Source organism: Pinus tabuliformis, chromosome 8 (genome assembly GCF_031772625.1).
Source record: "Pinus tabuliformis cultivar Carrire ecotype Pingquan chromosome 8, CPIR1, whole genome shotgun sequence".
In the NCBI taxonomy this organism is placed as follows: Eukaryota; Viridiplantae; Streptophyta; class Pinopsida; order Pinales; family Pinaceae; genus Pinus; species Pinus tabuliformis.
The window spans coordinates 802,107,479-802,124,074 of record NC_142294.1 but is presented as its reverse complement, the minus strand read 5'-3'; the positions used below and the strand labels follow the sequence as shown (position 1 = coordinate 802,124,074).

The following is a 16,596-nucleotide window of genomic DNA, read 5'->3' as shown; positions in this document are numbered from 1 at the left end:
TAGCAAAATCAACGAATAAAAATCTCATAAGGATAACCAAACAAGCTATTGATGAAAGTCAAAAAAAGTTGGCATAGATCTTTAACATTTGCTCTATGGGTAGATCGAATAACACAAAAGGCCTCAATAGGAACTTCTCCTTTTAATTTGGTCTATGGGAAAGAGGTTGTTCCTCCTACAAATGTAGCTATTCCCTCTCTAGCCCTGGTTCAATTTATTGAAGAAGATCATTCCTCTTCCATGCAATTAAGGCAATCGCAAATCCTCAAACTCGAAGAAGAAAGAGATAAAGCCATGATCATACATGCACATCATCAACAATTAGTCAAATCTTCATTTGATGCAAATTCTGTAAGTCCTAAATCTTTTCAACTCGGAGACCTTATATTGAAGTGGGATAAAGCACATGAGGAAAAAGGTAAGCATACCAAATTCCAAAGAATGTGGCTTTGCCCATTTCAGATTGTAGAACAAATTGGCCCATCAACGTTTCTATTGCAAGATTTATCAGGCAAGAGAGATTCTTTTTCTATGAATGGGAAGATTTTGAAGAAATATTTTTCATAGAAGATAACCTCTTCTATCCCTTGTACACTATTGCCTTTACTTTTCCTAGGAAAATAAAAGTTAAATAACATTTATTCTTAGCCTTTCAATAAAAAACATCTATTATATTTTGATGTTTCGCTTGTATAAGTAGATATTGTAAAGAAGATAATTATGACATTTGAGAAATAAGCTCAGTTATATTTCTCTGAAATTTTCTTGTTTTCCACCAAAATCATTTATCCTTTTTTAAACCCCAACTTATAAAGAAACCTTTGTTCTATTATCAGTCAAGAAAAGTATCTTTAACAAAGAAAAGACTCTCTACAGATAAGCACCTTTAACTCTATAATTGTCATCTAGAAAATCTTAAGGAGTCAATGATTCTCCCCATTAGTAAAATTTTCTCTTTTTAGAGTGTAATTCTAAAATATACTAAAACTTAAAAGATAAGAGGTCTCATCAAAAGCTGTTTTACCATGTTCATAGGGAAATAATAAACTAACATTACCAATACTGCATATAAAAACATGGAATGGCTTGAGATTATTTTAATCAAAAGACAACGGGTCTCATAATGAGCTAGCTTGTTCAGTTCAATTACAACCAGTGAATGGCATTGTCAATTTTTGGCCACCAAACCAAGATAATGACTTTTAAGTAGGAAAAAGGAAATTTTTTAGAAGAAAAATAAACTATTTAAAAGAGAAAGAGAAGAGAATAAGTATACGAGTCTAAATTTATCTTTAAAAATTGCACTCTTATTTGGATGTGATATCGAATCATTGATGGCTAAAAGGTAACCCTGTCGAGGCTATGGATACATGCTGGCAACAGAGGCTGCACTTGTGACAAATGAGTCTATCTAAAAGCTAATCTGCAAGAGCCCCCTGCTTCATCTTTAAACCAAGTAAAGATTGATGTAGACAAAGGAATTTTCATTTTGAAGATAATATCAGGTGGATGATAATTAGGTGAATTTTTTTTCTTATTCAGAGAAATGTTACTTATCTTAAATTTCATGTGATTCCTATTTTATGAACTATCACTATTTTGGAAGTTTTAGAAGTTTCAAAAAATTGTCAGAGATAACTAGTTCTTCCATATAACGCATAACCTAAAGTGCGATGTTGCGATATTGTGATAATCTTTATCGCAATCGCATAATCGGAATTTTGCACTTTAAAACTCATCAACTTAAATTTTTTTCCTTACACGTTTGCAATGTGATGACTTAAATGAATAATAAAGGCCATAATAAAAGATATTGGTGCGTATTTAATAAGTTTTAATGCAATTTATGTTTAAAACGGCTCGACGTGATTTGATATCTTTCATATGCATTTTTAAATAAAGATTCTTCCTTGTCACCTTTCAGAATTAACAATATCATTGAATTTTCATTGTCATTTTCACGTTGTGTTTATCCGATAATATCCATTTCTCAATTTCAGGGAACCTCCGAAGGAAACAACGTTTGAGAAGATGGCAAAGAAGGGAAAATCTACTGCGTCTGAGAAATCAGACATGAAGCCACTCTTCTCTGATACCACCTGCAACAAAGACAAAGGAACCACATCATGGGAAGCTATGTATAACCTACTGGAAGAAGAGAAACCCAGGCCACTGGAAATGAAGGCAACAATTGATGCAAAAGAATCATTTGACGCTTCCTACTTTGAGGCAGCATGTTCATTTTTACATAGAATAGCAGCAAGACCTAAGATATTACCATACATAGATATGGTAAAATGGGTGATTGATAATGTGAATATCTCAGACAAAACTTTCAAGAATGGGAGACATGAGGTCATGGGGTCTTTCACACCAGACAACTTGCACCAGATGTACCATCTACCAGAGCCTCAAAAGCTCTATGACAAAGATTTCCTGGAGCATTTTGCCAAAGAGAACGAGGACCCGTTGGATGTTACACAAACCTGGAGGTCAGGCTCAAGCAAATTCAAACAGGAGAAATCTAGTATGTATCCAATTGCATCCCTCTCGTCCCCACATAATTTCATAGCTACGATGATGTGTATGTTATTTGGTAAAGATGATAGTACAAAATTTTCCATAGAGTTGCTTCCATTAATTGATGTAGCAGTTAACGTGATGATTATGAACTGGAGTGAGATTTTATCAAAAAATTTAGCTATGGATATTAGGGAATATAGCCAAAAGAGAAATATTTCCTCAAGAGATATTCCCCCTTTTTATATGAGTGGTTATGTAATGGATGCCATTTGTTTCTTTTCTCAATTTCCGAACATGGGTTGGAAGTGGACTGTAGAGAACCCTCTCCCCATCCATGTACACCATAAAATCTTGTGGGAATCCCAATTCAATGCCCATTTTTACAAAACCTGCCAAGGTATTATGTTGCCTATCCATAAAACCATTTTTGATAGAACAACCCCCAGTATTTTTGAAGAAGCCAATATTGACATATTTTCAGTCGCAAGATGGTTCAGTGAAGAAACATTCACTTATATCAGAGTTTTTGGGAGCATTACTGATCCACATGTCCTCCCATATTATGCTCTAAACAAGTTATTGGCTAGAGAGATATCTTACCAGAAAATAGGGGAGGCTGGTTTAACCAAATCCCTGAGGGAACAAAAGAAAGCCATTTGGCTAGCCTTCCCATTACAATGTGGCACTTTCGCACTACATGACTATGGGAACACAGTAAAATAATTAGAGATTATTATGTCTCTAAAATTGGTCATAGTTCCAGGGTGAAAATATGACTCAAATTAAGTTGTTAAAGACTTTACCACTATGGTTAAAGTCAAATAGTTCACTCATGAAGATAATGCCTTTGATGACATCTTTTAAGGAGCCGAAACATTCACACAGGTTCTACATTTGGAATCATTTCAGTTAAGCCCAAATGATATTAATCCTTTTCATGTATATAGGAATAAAATATTGTTAAAGGTCCAATTGGACCTATTACAAATTGAACCAGTAAGAGAACCGACTCCTAACATGAGCATGGAGGGAAGTTCAAAGGAAAATTCTTATAAGGAAACACAAGAGAAATCAACTCATGAGTCGGAACAATAAAAACAACAATCTTAGAATGGAGAAGGAAATCCTAATAAAGATTCTGAGAAAGACACCAAAAGGAAATACTTAGGAAATGGATGAATAGGCCTTGGCTAAGAAACAGACAGATGTCGGTTCCACTTCAGCTCAAAGAGGGAATATTCCAGTCATTGACATAGACAAGGAATGGGAGCAATTCAATAAGAAGCTCCAAAGAGGCACAAATTTTGAGGAAACATCTGAATTTCAGACCCCCAAACAAACTCATCACAAAGAAAATCCAGAGACAATAGAGCAAGGGGCTACAAGCACTCAAGATATTGAGGTTATTCTGACTTTTCCCACTTCTAAAATTGTCTTCAGAATTAAAGAGATAACTCCATTAGATGTATTCTACAGTCCTACTCATAAGGTTGTAGTAAAAAGACAATGAAAGAAGAGGAAATTAGACACCACGTCTGTTGCAACTCTAGAGAATGAATCCATGGATGTTGTGTGGAAATATACTCCTGTTGACCCATCAGAAAACCTTACGAAATTGTCGCAGTTTGCAGGATCTTATGCCACAACAACCATTGATAAAGCAATGAAAGTCCGACTGCTACTAAAATAAAAAGAACAAAGAATTATTTTGATTGAACAACAATTAGAATAGAAAGAGCCAATCAGAAAGTAGAATAGAAGGTAGCTGATCTTCAGAGGGAATTCAAGAAAATGAGGTTACAAAACCAAGTAAGCATACTAGAAAAGGACTCGTATATTCGCCAAATGTAGGCCATGGTGGATAGATTTAAAGATAACCGTCAAATAGATGAGTTCATCAAAGAATCAATCAAGCTAAATTCCCTATTAATACAGCAACAAGAAATGTTCTGCCAGAAAATCTCACAAATCAATCCTTATTGTGAGACAAGTGATAAATTGACAAACCAAGTGATTGATATGAGGTTTGAATATGAAGAAATCCATAAACGGTTTCTGAATTTATTACCTGGTAGGAGTTTGATGAGGGAAGAAAGGTTGATCTACCAAAAATAGAAGAATCCCAGAGAGACATTCTATTTACAGATTGGGATACATGGTTAAAGCAAGCATAAAGGGCTATAGTGACAACAACAGGTGCAACAAGAAGTATAATTGAATCCATTAATGAAAACCTCCACAGTGCCAACCTTGTCAAAGAGTGCATACTAGGTTCTCTCGTAGATATCAAACAATTGGAACAACAGTGGAAGCATAAAGCTCAGACCAAGGAGGAAGCAATTAAACATCTGACCAAACTAGATTAGGAGACATACTGGCAGTATTTGGTAAAACCACATAGCAAGTGGATGACTCTGCGATGTTTAACTACCTCTGCACAAAAAATTGTGACAGCGCTATCAGATGCCATATTTGCAGGACCGTTAAAATCCACAATCGACCAACTGGCTCAGCTCAAACTAATGATTGACATTTGAAATCTCAAAGATCAAGTTAGTCTACTAAGATAGTCCAAGTTGAAAGGAGCTTATCAAAAGTTTAATTCAATTTTTAGTTTTATTTTTGCTTGCTCTGAGGAAGGTTGTTTGAAACCTCCACAACTTTTTTTGTAATAATCTATTTTTGAGGCATGTATTTTAGTATTTAAACCCCTCTCATGCATTTAGAGAGGTGTCCATAATTTTATCAAAAAAACTTTTCAAGACATTACAATTCTATATTCTTGGGGGGGTTTTGATGAAATTATTGGAACAAGATCTATTTTTCTTTGAATATCGAACATGCTCTACTAAAATTACACTTCTATACTCTTGGAGTGTATTTGATTAGATGAAATTGGATCAATATTTTTGAACCCGTGAGTAGGACCTTTCATATATTGTACTTTTATCATATGATCGTGTTTTATTTATGCATTAGCAATATTCTTTCTTTGATTATCTTATGTATGAAAATACGAGTTATAGTTCTTCATTATTGCACTTCTGTATGATGTTTTAGCTCTGATTATGTATTGAATACGTAAACAATTATTATATGCCATATAGTTTTCTCAATTGTTTTTTCTAACTATTTATCGAAAACAATTATCTTGAACAATTTTATTTCTTTTGGTAGTTGAATGATCTTTATTACCAATTGCTTTGAGACATCTCTGTAGATCACATATTTTTAGTTTATTCCCGGGTATATTTATAGTCAGATAATGCTAGATTAAGATATATGCATGTGTTGATTATTTAGATTAGATTATACTTAGTTGAATCATTATCTGTTATATCTTAAATCATCCCAACAACATTATCAAATGAATCCTATTTGGGAAACTGGTCCAATTATCCCCAGTCAGAGCCACTATACTAAATGGAAAAGGAGATGATTTTAAGGTCCGGACCGGGTGGTTATCCCCCATGTTGTCACAATGAATTTCAAGGCTTCAACACTTCCACAACTGGTAGTTTTGGATGTTAAATTTCTAGATGCTAAACCTTCCATCTTCTTCCATTGCTCCCACTCGAACTAGGAACCCTTCTCTCTTATGAGTTTATCAGAAAAATAAACCTTCGGCTCTGATAACAATTGTTAGAAAATAGTTAAAAGAGCAATGAAATACAAAAAATATTTTAGAAACATAAATATAGAAATGCATAGAACAAGAGAGACACATATATACATGGTTCACCCAATTTGGACCATGTCCATGGAGAAACAGCCAATCCTTCCTTTTATATTATCTAGCAAAATGAAGATATACAACCTACAATATATCCATTGTAATTTCCTCTTCACTCTTACACAATATCTTCTCTCTTTCTCACTCAAAATAATAATCCACAGTCGCAATACAATTCCCTCATATAAACCGAGTGTTTCCTTCTAGGGAAAAAAACCTTATAACATAACTTCTATTCTAATATCATCTGCCTAATGAATGACCAAGATTGATTATGAAATTACAATATTTTACAAGGAAATTTTTCATTTCTTTTTAGCTTCAGCGGTGTTTCCACCGAACCCCCACCAGGGCAGGGGGCTCCAAACATGCATTCCCCCCCCCGAGACCCCCAAGATTGCAATAGTGGGGGGGAAAGACCCCCCCATCAGGGATTGGGATCCAAACATGACTGAAACAAGACCTCTGAATCATGAAGATAATCAGGCTCCACATCTAACATGGTGAACTTAACATATTTCCCTCCTTGCTTGTGTCTTAGGGATTTTGGCCCTTTTCCTTTGAAACCATTTCTATCCTTCTTCTTCCAATCTGCTTAGAATTCAACCTATGTTTGGACTGATCATATCAATACTTATCCTTTCAAATGGTTTCCTATAACGTCCTTAGCTCATCAAACTCAATCCTATTTTGCTAGGACTACAATAGCCTACTGATATATCTCTATATCCTCACCTTCTTGTCCTCGATATATGGGACATACGATAACAACTCCAAAATTCTATTGGTATAAGCATCCAAGGTAAGCTTCCCTAGCTTATGTTCATGGATCTCCTTAACTTTGTTATCATAGTACCTCTCACACAGGTACTCTTCATAGAAATATTTTTAAAATTTTCTCCATCATAGTTTGTTTTCTATAATTTCATTAAAATTTCTCAAATTTTCCCACCATATACTAGTTTTGAATTTCAAATTAAAAATGGCTACCCTAGCCTTCATGTTTTCATAGTAGTCATGGACTTTGAAGTATTTCATTAGTCCCAACAGTCATGATTCTGCCTCTTCAACCTTCTTTATTTCTCCATTAAATGAGGGGATTTTCTTTCATGAACTCTTCTAGGATTAAGCTTCAACTCATAATATCTGAGCATATGGCTCAGTCAAAAACTCCATCTCTACTTTACGCACTCCATCCCCAACTTTTAAGGAATTCTCTCTCGAACCAAGTTCTACTTCTATTGTGTCCTCCTTCATTGTCGTTTTCTCAACTTTGGATGATGTCTCTCTTTTTATTTCTCTTTCCTTCCTTGGATCTCTTCATTTACCTAAGAGAGTGTTGACCCCTTTTTCTACCTTTCGAAGGGAAATAATACTATGGGCACTTCCCACCACTTTCTAATCACATTTCTTACTATATGTCAGGAAGTGGTTTAATTCGTTGTGCCACTTCCTCCATATTCAAGGGTCAGGGGCATCATCCTCTACTTCTCCACTCTCCCATGCCATCTTTTACATTATTTTTAGTGGAGGTTTGATAGGTTGCAACAAAAATTTTAGGGGCTAATATTCACAGGTGGGCTGATTTTCCATGAGTTTTCCAAAGAAAGATTCAACAATTTCCATTTTTTTAAATGATTCGTGCAAATTTTATAATATAAAATTATCTTACCTTCAAAATTCCAAAATTTTATAGAGACTATATACACGATCATTATAATTTTGAATACTTTTACAAACATATCAACACAAATTTTATGGTTTGCATATAAAGGACTATTGAGATTTTCCAAGTTTGATAAAGTTTCAGATTATTTCCATCATTAAAATTTTTCACTGTTGGTTGTGTCACCTCCTCCATCTTCGAGGGTGAGGGGCTCTCTCCTCCACTTCTCTACTCTCCCCCAAACTTGGATTCATGTGTCCCTCCCTCCAGGAAGGCATTTAATTAATTTTCAAGAAAATAATTTAATACTTTAATTATTCATAATATTTATCCCATCGAGTCATGGCTTCCATGTTGGCTTTCATATTTATGATCACACATACAAAAATAGGGGTAAAAAGGCAAGGTTGTTATAGAAGGGTTGATTGATATAACCTCTTAACATAAGTAGATGTTAGGCGCTATCCCTAAAAGGCTAGTGATTATTGTTAAGAAATCAATATTGTTAGAGAACTCAAAATTCCTTGATATGTATTTTCTTTTTGAGATAAAATGCTAAAGAAGAGCTTGTATTTTCAAATTTCTTGCACACAATAGTTTTTCAAGCTCCCTAGAAAATCCTTGAGTAGTGTCCATTCAATAATAGTCAAGGTACCTCCATAGTTATTTCATTTCATTTTTTTGACTTTAAATTTTGTGCATCAAGGAAAAAAATCCATATATGGTTTGATTCATGTCATGGTAAAACGTCATCTCTAATACCAATTTATCCTACCCAAATCATAGGGTACATCAAGAACTCATGTTACTGAACTAATTTACAAGCTGTAATATGATGTACATGAATCAAGAAATATGTTGCAAAAAAGAAACTCATGCAAACCATCAAGAATATGCGCATTAACCATGAAATACGTTATTCATGACATAATGTATAACATTAACAAATATAATTAAAAATAATAGTAGGAAAGGGTATGGTGAGTAGAGTATGAATACGATTAATAAAGAACACTTATTTTTTTTAATAGGTTTCAATGATTGGTTATAGAAATCAAACATTCTACCTCACCATTTACTTTACTAGAAATCTCTCAACAATAGGGAACCCCCCATCTGAGCCTATGAATCCATAAGGACAAGAGACTAGGCTAACTTTTACTCTCACACAAGTAGTCATAAATATCATGCTATCCTAGCTTACAGAGCCACAAAAAAATCCCATGTTATCATAGCTTACTCAAGTAGTCACATAGCCATCTCAACTTCTCGTTCTCTTTCCCCTTCAGCCTACACAAACCAAGGAAAGGAATTCACTTCTTCATAATGTAGTCCCTGAGGTTATTCCATTTCCTTCTAGGGCTCTAGTGCATTGGTAAGGAAATCTCAATGTTGGAAGATCCAAATATTCTCATCCATGAAAAGTTTCCTCAATGATGTTAATGCATCCACACACTCAAGAATCCTCACATGCTTAACAATAACTAATCTTAACACATATCCAAATAGAAATGGCTCTCTCTTATATAACTCTTGTCTCTCGAAAGCAAGAACTAGAATGAAAGAGAAAGAATGGATGAGGAATCCCCCTAACCATCCAAAAATAGGGTTAATATATGAATACTCACAAAGTGTTGTGTGGAATTCCAAATAAGAATATCATGTCACTCCTTTTCTCAACTAATTTAAATATGAGATTAACAAAATATGATAAAATTTAGTCTATCCTCTCTAGCTACCCCACCCTCATGGAATCACATCCCCTATAACTCTTATCCTTGTTCATCAACAATGGATGATGTATTTTTATTAATAATATCCAAAAACTATTATATTATTAGGGTCTTTGGTCTTTCATAAAAAACTATTATATTATTAGGGCCTTTGGTCTTTCATCATGTACAAGCATACATTATTCATTTAGGGATAAAAATGGGGTATTACGTTTTTCTCCCCCTTATGTTTTCACTATCCTCATTACAAATCATCATGCAAGTATACAAAATTTTATCGAAAATTCAAAAAATATTATGGGTATGCCTCCCACATACATCTTTTAGCTCCCATGTCAATTATTCAATGTTGTAGCTAGTCCATTGGAATTTCACTCGCATGATGGCTTTGTTTTATAGCAATGTAACCATGTTATCCATTATACACATTGGTTGCACCTAGAAGTCTCGTTCTCTCTCCACTTGAATCAAAATCCAATCAATCACATGATTAGGATCATGCACCTTGGTTTTCAACAAAGATGCATGAAACACATTATGCACATTCATGGAAGTAGGAAATACAAAAATGTAAGCAACTAGTCCTATATATTTGAAATCGACCACAAAATCTAGCTACTAGGTTAGTACAACTTCAAACTTCAAGGAACTTTTCTTTGGCTTCACTTTTAAAAATCCATGCTCTCCCACTTTAAGTTCCCTATATTTCCTATTCTTATCTACATAAATTTTCTATATATCTTGAGAAACCCTTAAATTGTGCTTAATTTAACCATTTTCTCTTCCATATCCTTGAGCAATTCTAACCCAGGTATTTATTTGTTGTTTCATCTATTGGATTGTCCCAACTCACTAGAGTATTACATTTTCTACCATATGGAGCTTCAAATAGGCTCATCTTCACTGATACCTAATACCCATTATTGTAGGAGATCTCAATCAAATGTAAATAATATTTTCACTTGGATGGCTTATCCATCACATATATTCTTAAAATGTCCTCAATCACTTGGCTGTCTCTCTATGATTTCCCGTATAATTCTATATGATATGTTGTACTAAAATTCATATTTGTACCAAACCATTTAAACAATCCTCTCCAAAACTTTGAATTAAACTTTGGATCTTTGTTTAAAACAATTATTTAAGGTATTCTATGCAACTTAGAAATTTTATTCATGTGTACTTTGTGACAATATTAGTTTACTTTTGACTTAGTTTTACTGAAATAAAATGACCAACCTTTTTCAATTATCCACCAAAACCATCATTGAATCACGTTTCTTAAATTACTAATAGAATCAATGGTTACCACTTCCCTTTTCCACTATGGAGTTGGCAACAATTGTAGCAAACATGTTTGGTGTCTATGCTCAACCTTAACTCTTTGAAAACCCATACACTTGACAATATAATCAGTTGCATATGTTTTCATCCCTGGACAATAGTATTGTGTTCTTATTGCTACAATTATTTTTTGGTAACTAAGATGTCCTGCATATGGGACACTATGCATTTCCTTTAACACTAGCTTCCTAAATTCTTCAGAATTGGGAACATACACTCTATTTTTATGCATAAGTATTTCATTTTCCTTTATCTAATACTCTCTAAATTTCTAATTTACATCTTCCTATTATAATCCCTCTTTTACTTGTATATAATGTAGGTTTGCAATATCCATCTCTAAAATGTTGCACTTTAAATTTGATGCATGTATACTAATGGTTGTGACATGCATGGAATTTACTCTTTAGTTAAGTGCATCCATAGCTTCATTCTTCCTCTCCTTGATATTTTTGACTTCAAAGTCATATTCACTTAAAAACTGTAGCCATATTGTTTGTCTAACATTTAAATTCAGTTGTTTGAAAAAATATTTCAAAACCTTATGATCTATCCTCAATTCAAATTTATTCCCTATTAATTAATTACACCATATTTTCAATGCATGCACTATGGAAGTAAGTTCCAAAATATGTATCGAATAATTTATCACATTTTCTTTAATCATTATAAATATTTATAAATTCTTGTGGATATTCCACTAGAACTATTCATCGCAATAGATTTGATAAAGTAGCTTAAATTTATACAATAAAAGTTAATTTTCCTTTAGATATCAATATTTTTAATAGATGATTTTATTCTTTAATGAATAAAATAACCTAAATTAGATAAACAATGAACACAGATAAATACACACGCACACCATCCAAAATAGACATAAATTTTACCTTGGGAAACCTATATGGGAGAAAATCCAACTAGAAGGTGAGGCTTCTACTCTCTTTTCCTAGTATGGAAATATGCAAGTACAAAGGAAGAGGTACTCTCTATGGAGTTATCTGGGACTAGTGACTAATAAGGCTACCATAGAACCTTAACCTCCTATTTTATATTCTCTAACTTCCAAATCTTGATTACTCTACTCAACTATGGAACAAAATAAATAGAAAAAAATGGAATCCCTAGTCCTTTTGGTGGCTTGTTATTTAATATAGCTCGATAACAAACTAGAGGTAAGTTTTAACTTTCTCAAACCTAAAATAGAGGTACAATTTTAGACCTTCTAGATTCATCTTGAAATTGCACCCGTGGCTAGCCCCATTTGCATGAGTAAGGGGGGATAATGTGGCATCCTCTTGTACCATGGTGGTCAACAAGGTATATCAACTTGCAAGACACGTAACATTTTCATACAAACCCCAATTCTCCAAACAAAAACCCATTGCTAGAATGACTTTGCAAGATGGTTCCTCCAATTTTTTCCACTTTGAAAGCATATAGATAGATAAAAAATAATATCCAATTCATATCAAATGGATTCATAACTAATTATATGTCCATTTTAGGTAAGAACTCCACCAAGTCCTTCCTTACATGTATACACAAAATTTCATTTGGATCGACAATTTCTAAAATAGGTGCACTAGTAAGTAACTCTTTCAATATATGACTTTTTTTTTCACACTGTGTTTTCCATTAAATATTAGTTCCATTAGTTTGTAAGGAAATTATGGCATGAGAAATCCCGAGAAACCATTTAATAAATCTCCTATAATAACTTGCAAGTCCCATGAAGGATCTAATTTATGAAAAAATCTTTATTGCTAGCCATATTGTGATGGCTTCAATCTTTTCTAGATCCATTGATATCCCTTCCCTTGAATAATGTGTCCCAAATAGTGAATCTTATCTTTTTAAAAAATGCACTTTCTTAGAATGGCATATCATTATGATCCCTTACCCATTGTAGCACAAATATTAAGTGATGTTATGTTCTTCCACTAACTTAGAATAGACAAGTATGCCATCCATGAAAATAATGACAAACATATTCAAATATTTTATGAATATGTCATTCATTGAGAACATAAATATAAATGGTGCATTGGTCAATCCAAAAGGCACCACTACAAATTCATAATACCCATATTTTGTTCTAAAATTTGTCTTACAAATGTTTTCATCCTTAATTCTAACCTAGTGATATCCTAATCTCAAGTGTATTTCTGAAAATACCTTTGTTCCTTTCAGTTTATTAAAGAGATCATAAATTCTAGGTAGAGGGCATTTATTCTTTATCGTGGCATCATTTGGTTATCTAAAGTCAATACACGACCTCAATATTTCGTTCTTATTTTTCACAAAAGGAACTAGTGCTCCCCATGGTGAGATGCTTGCGCATATGTATCATTTCTTTAACAACTCTTCTAGATCTGTAACACACCCAAACCCCTAAGTCACTTTAAGGAAGTGGGAGTTATAAATTTTCACTGATTTCATTGATTTCAAACTACACTTATGAGGCTTTTGAATTTCTTTCACTAATTTCAAACCAAACTTATGAGGATTTTCACTTTATTTCACTCATTTCAAACAACACTATGATGCCTTCACCATCTTCTATTCATGAAGAACTTTTTAAAATGTAAAATTTACCCCATTCTGAATCTATGACCATATGATATGGATATTACAATATTTTTATACTAGCATCATGTCAGAATGCCTATACATATAACATGTCGCAGATGATGCAGAAACTAGTGCCACATGTCACCTCATGATTGTTTCCTTGTCAATGCCTAAAGTCACTGAACCTTGTAATGTTATCCCTTATCTTCCTCATGAATTACTTCCTTTTTAGTCACTTATTTGCAAGGATTTTTACCTTTTTCATAGTTTAACATTATTATTTTTATATTAGTTTGAGCAAGATATTTTATGTAAAATCTTTGAAAATATCATTTACAATTGTGGGAGAAATTCCTTGTGGGACCATTTCCCCCGAAATATTAATTATTTTATGATTTCATGGCTATTTTAAACAATTGAGCCAAATTCAAAATAAAAATAAGTAATAATTTATTACCCACTTTTTTCGCTTCATTCACCATAAATTTTATTATTTACTAATGACATCAAAGTCAAAAGATTTGGATTATCATCCAAAACAATTAGTATTTTAATATGGCCCCACCTTATGTCAAGTTGCAAAACTTACCCACTTGGGGAATTTTGGCGTAAAAAATGAAATTCAAAACAAAATATATATTAACAAAATTGACTTTAAAAGAAGCAATAGTATTCAAGATGATGATTTCATCCTCAGGGATAAATATTTTGGAGGGAAAAGAAGAAAATTGTTTCTTTAATTATATTTCGGCTTATCGCCTTATATATTTACTCAAATATCAATTGTAGACAACTACTGGATTTAGAAATAAAATCCACATTTAATGAGTACTTGCTCTACATACTTCTAGGTAGAGTCGAAAGAAATTGAAAATACATGAAAAAGTGTGTTATTTCTGGCCTATCTCCATATACGTTTACTAAAATTTTCAAGTGTAGACAACCATTCCATGCAGAATTAAATTTCGTGTCCAATGAGAACCCATTCTAAATACTTTTGGGTAGAGCCACATTGAAAAACATTTGAAAATACATGAAAAAAGTGTGTTAACACATTTTTTTCATGTATTTTCAATTTTTTTCGATGTGTTTCTGCCTAGAAGTATGCAAAGTAGGTACTCATTGGATGTGAAATTTAATTTTGTATCCAATAATTTTCTACACTTGACATTTTAATAAACCTATAGGGAGATAAGTTGCAAATACAATAAACAATGTAATTTCCTTTCATTTTATTTTAAAATTAATAATCCCTTATTTTATTATTTTTATTATTATTTTATCACTTTCCATTGGAGGCCCATTTTAGACCTCAAAATTCCCCTAATTTCTTACCTCTACATTTTCAGGTAATTTAATTTGCACTGCTCATAATCAAGCTCTCAATTTTCGTGCTGAATTTCCATGTCATCTAAATTGCACTCCCATACTTAGTCTGTTTTCTAGTGTATGTTTAACACTTACCATCCTCCATATTGACTTAATCTTCCCCATTCCACAATATCTACACTTGGTGAGAGTTTCAAACTGGAGAATACTTATTACACAAAATTATAAACATAAATAAATAAATATACATTTTGTTAATGAAATTTAATGAATATGGAATGGATATAGCTTTATATCATAAACCCAAATTCCACACCAATTTTTACCATGTAAAAAGATGAAAATTTCATTTGGATATCTTCCTTCCTTCATGCAATGAATAACACTAACCCACCAAAAATAAAGGGGAAAGGATCAAGATTCCCTCTATTCTAATAAGGAGATATACTATGTCATTACATTATAATTAAACATATTTACCATTCAAAATTCTTCTATGCAAAAGTATCAAATGAGACTAATTCCTCCAACTAAATTATCATGGATAATTATTAACATAATCCCAATTATCCATGATTCACTTGACATTCATCTTGCATTCATTTATGTATGATTATGCCTCCATAGTTGATCTTGTAATCCGAAAAGGGAAATAAATCTAAATATATCATATCACCAGAATAATTATTAATCCTTTTAGGAGTTATATTGTGCAATCAATATAAGACATAATATATATTAAATTCTCTCATTATCCTTGCGAAGCCTTAAAACATTTCAACCTAGTATAATTTGGGATTCAACTTGGACAAAGGAGAATACAATATAAGCCTATATTAAGCTAAATTCAGGTTAGGGTATTTATTTATTTTATTTTATTTTTAATTGGTTTATTTCAATTATGATGGTCTTTACATGGATAATGGAAGGAGATTGGACCTTAATACCAAAATCTTCTGTAGGAGGTGAGGTATTTTAAAATCAAGGTAGGGCATCCAAATAATAAAACAGTAAAGTCTTCCTTGGATTCCTTTGGATGCTTACACAATATATTCATATCTAATGCCTCATGTCACTAAAGAAACATATTTCTTCCTTAGCAAAGTGTTTTTGACTCTTCACATTGTTTGTTTATCCTAACTTAGCATTCTTTTACTTGTCAAAACTTTGGTCATCCCATAGTATGAAAAAACACATCATCTCCTAGGGTTATGGTTTTATACTTTGGGGTTTTTACCTCTTAGGATTTTATAATTTATGTTAAAAAGGTTTCAACTTCTTGTGAATGGGTTTTTGAGTATGAGTATCACAAAGAAATCTTTCCTTGGATACCAACTAGCACTATTATAAAAAGTTTCTATTGTTTTTCATATTGTAGTATTTTCACTCTTTCATTCTTTAATGGAGTTTGGGTTTCAATATGTTATTGTGCTCTTTGCAATATCCTTATGTTATTCTAAATCTTTTTCTCTATTTTTTTTCATTCTCAATATAATTCAAGTTAGTGGTATTAGAGAAATATTTTCCTTATTATTGTTCCATTCATGACCCTAATGAGGTTATGGTATGAGGAGGTGGTCCTTCAACTAACTAAGATCATAGAAAATCTTAGAGGTGAATCTTAGCCCAAGGGAGAAAATTAAGGGATTTTATGTTTTATAGGGGTGAATTTTTTATATTACACTCATTTT

At 32.7% G+C, this 16,596-nt stretch overlaps 1 pseudogene; it reads left to right on the top strand.

Annotated features, from left to right (window-relative positions):
• The first annotated feature begins 2,031 nt into the window (after positions 1-2,031).
• LOC149238011 (uncharacterized) overlaps positions 2,032-16,596 on the top strand; it is a 44,163-nt pseudogene continuing 29,598 nt past the window's right edge.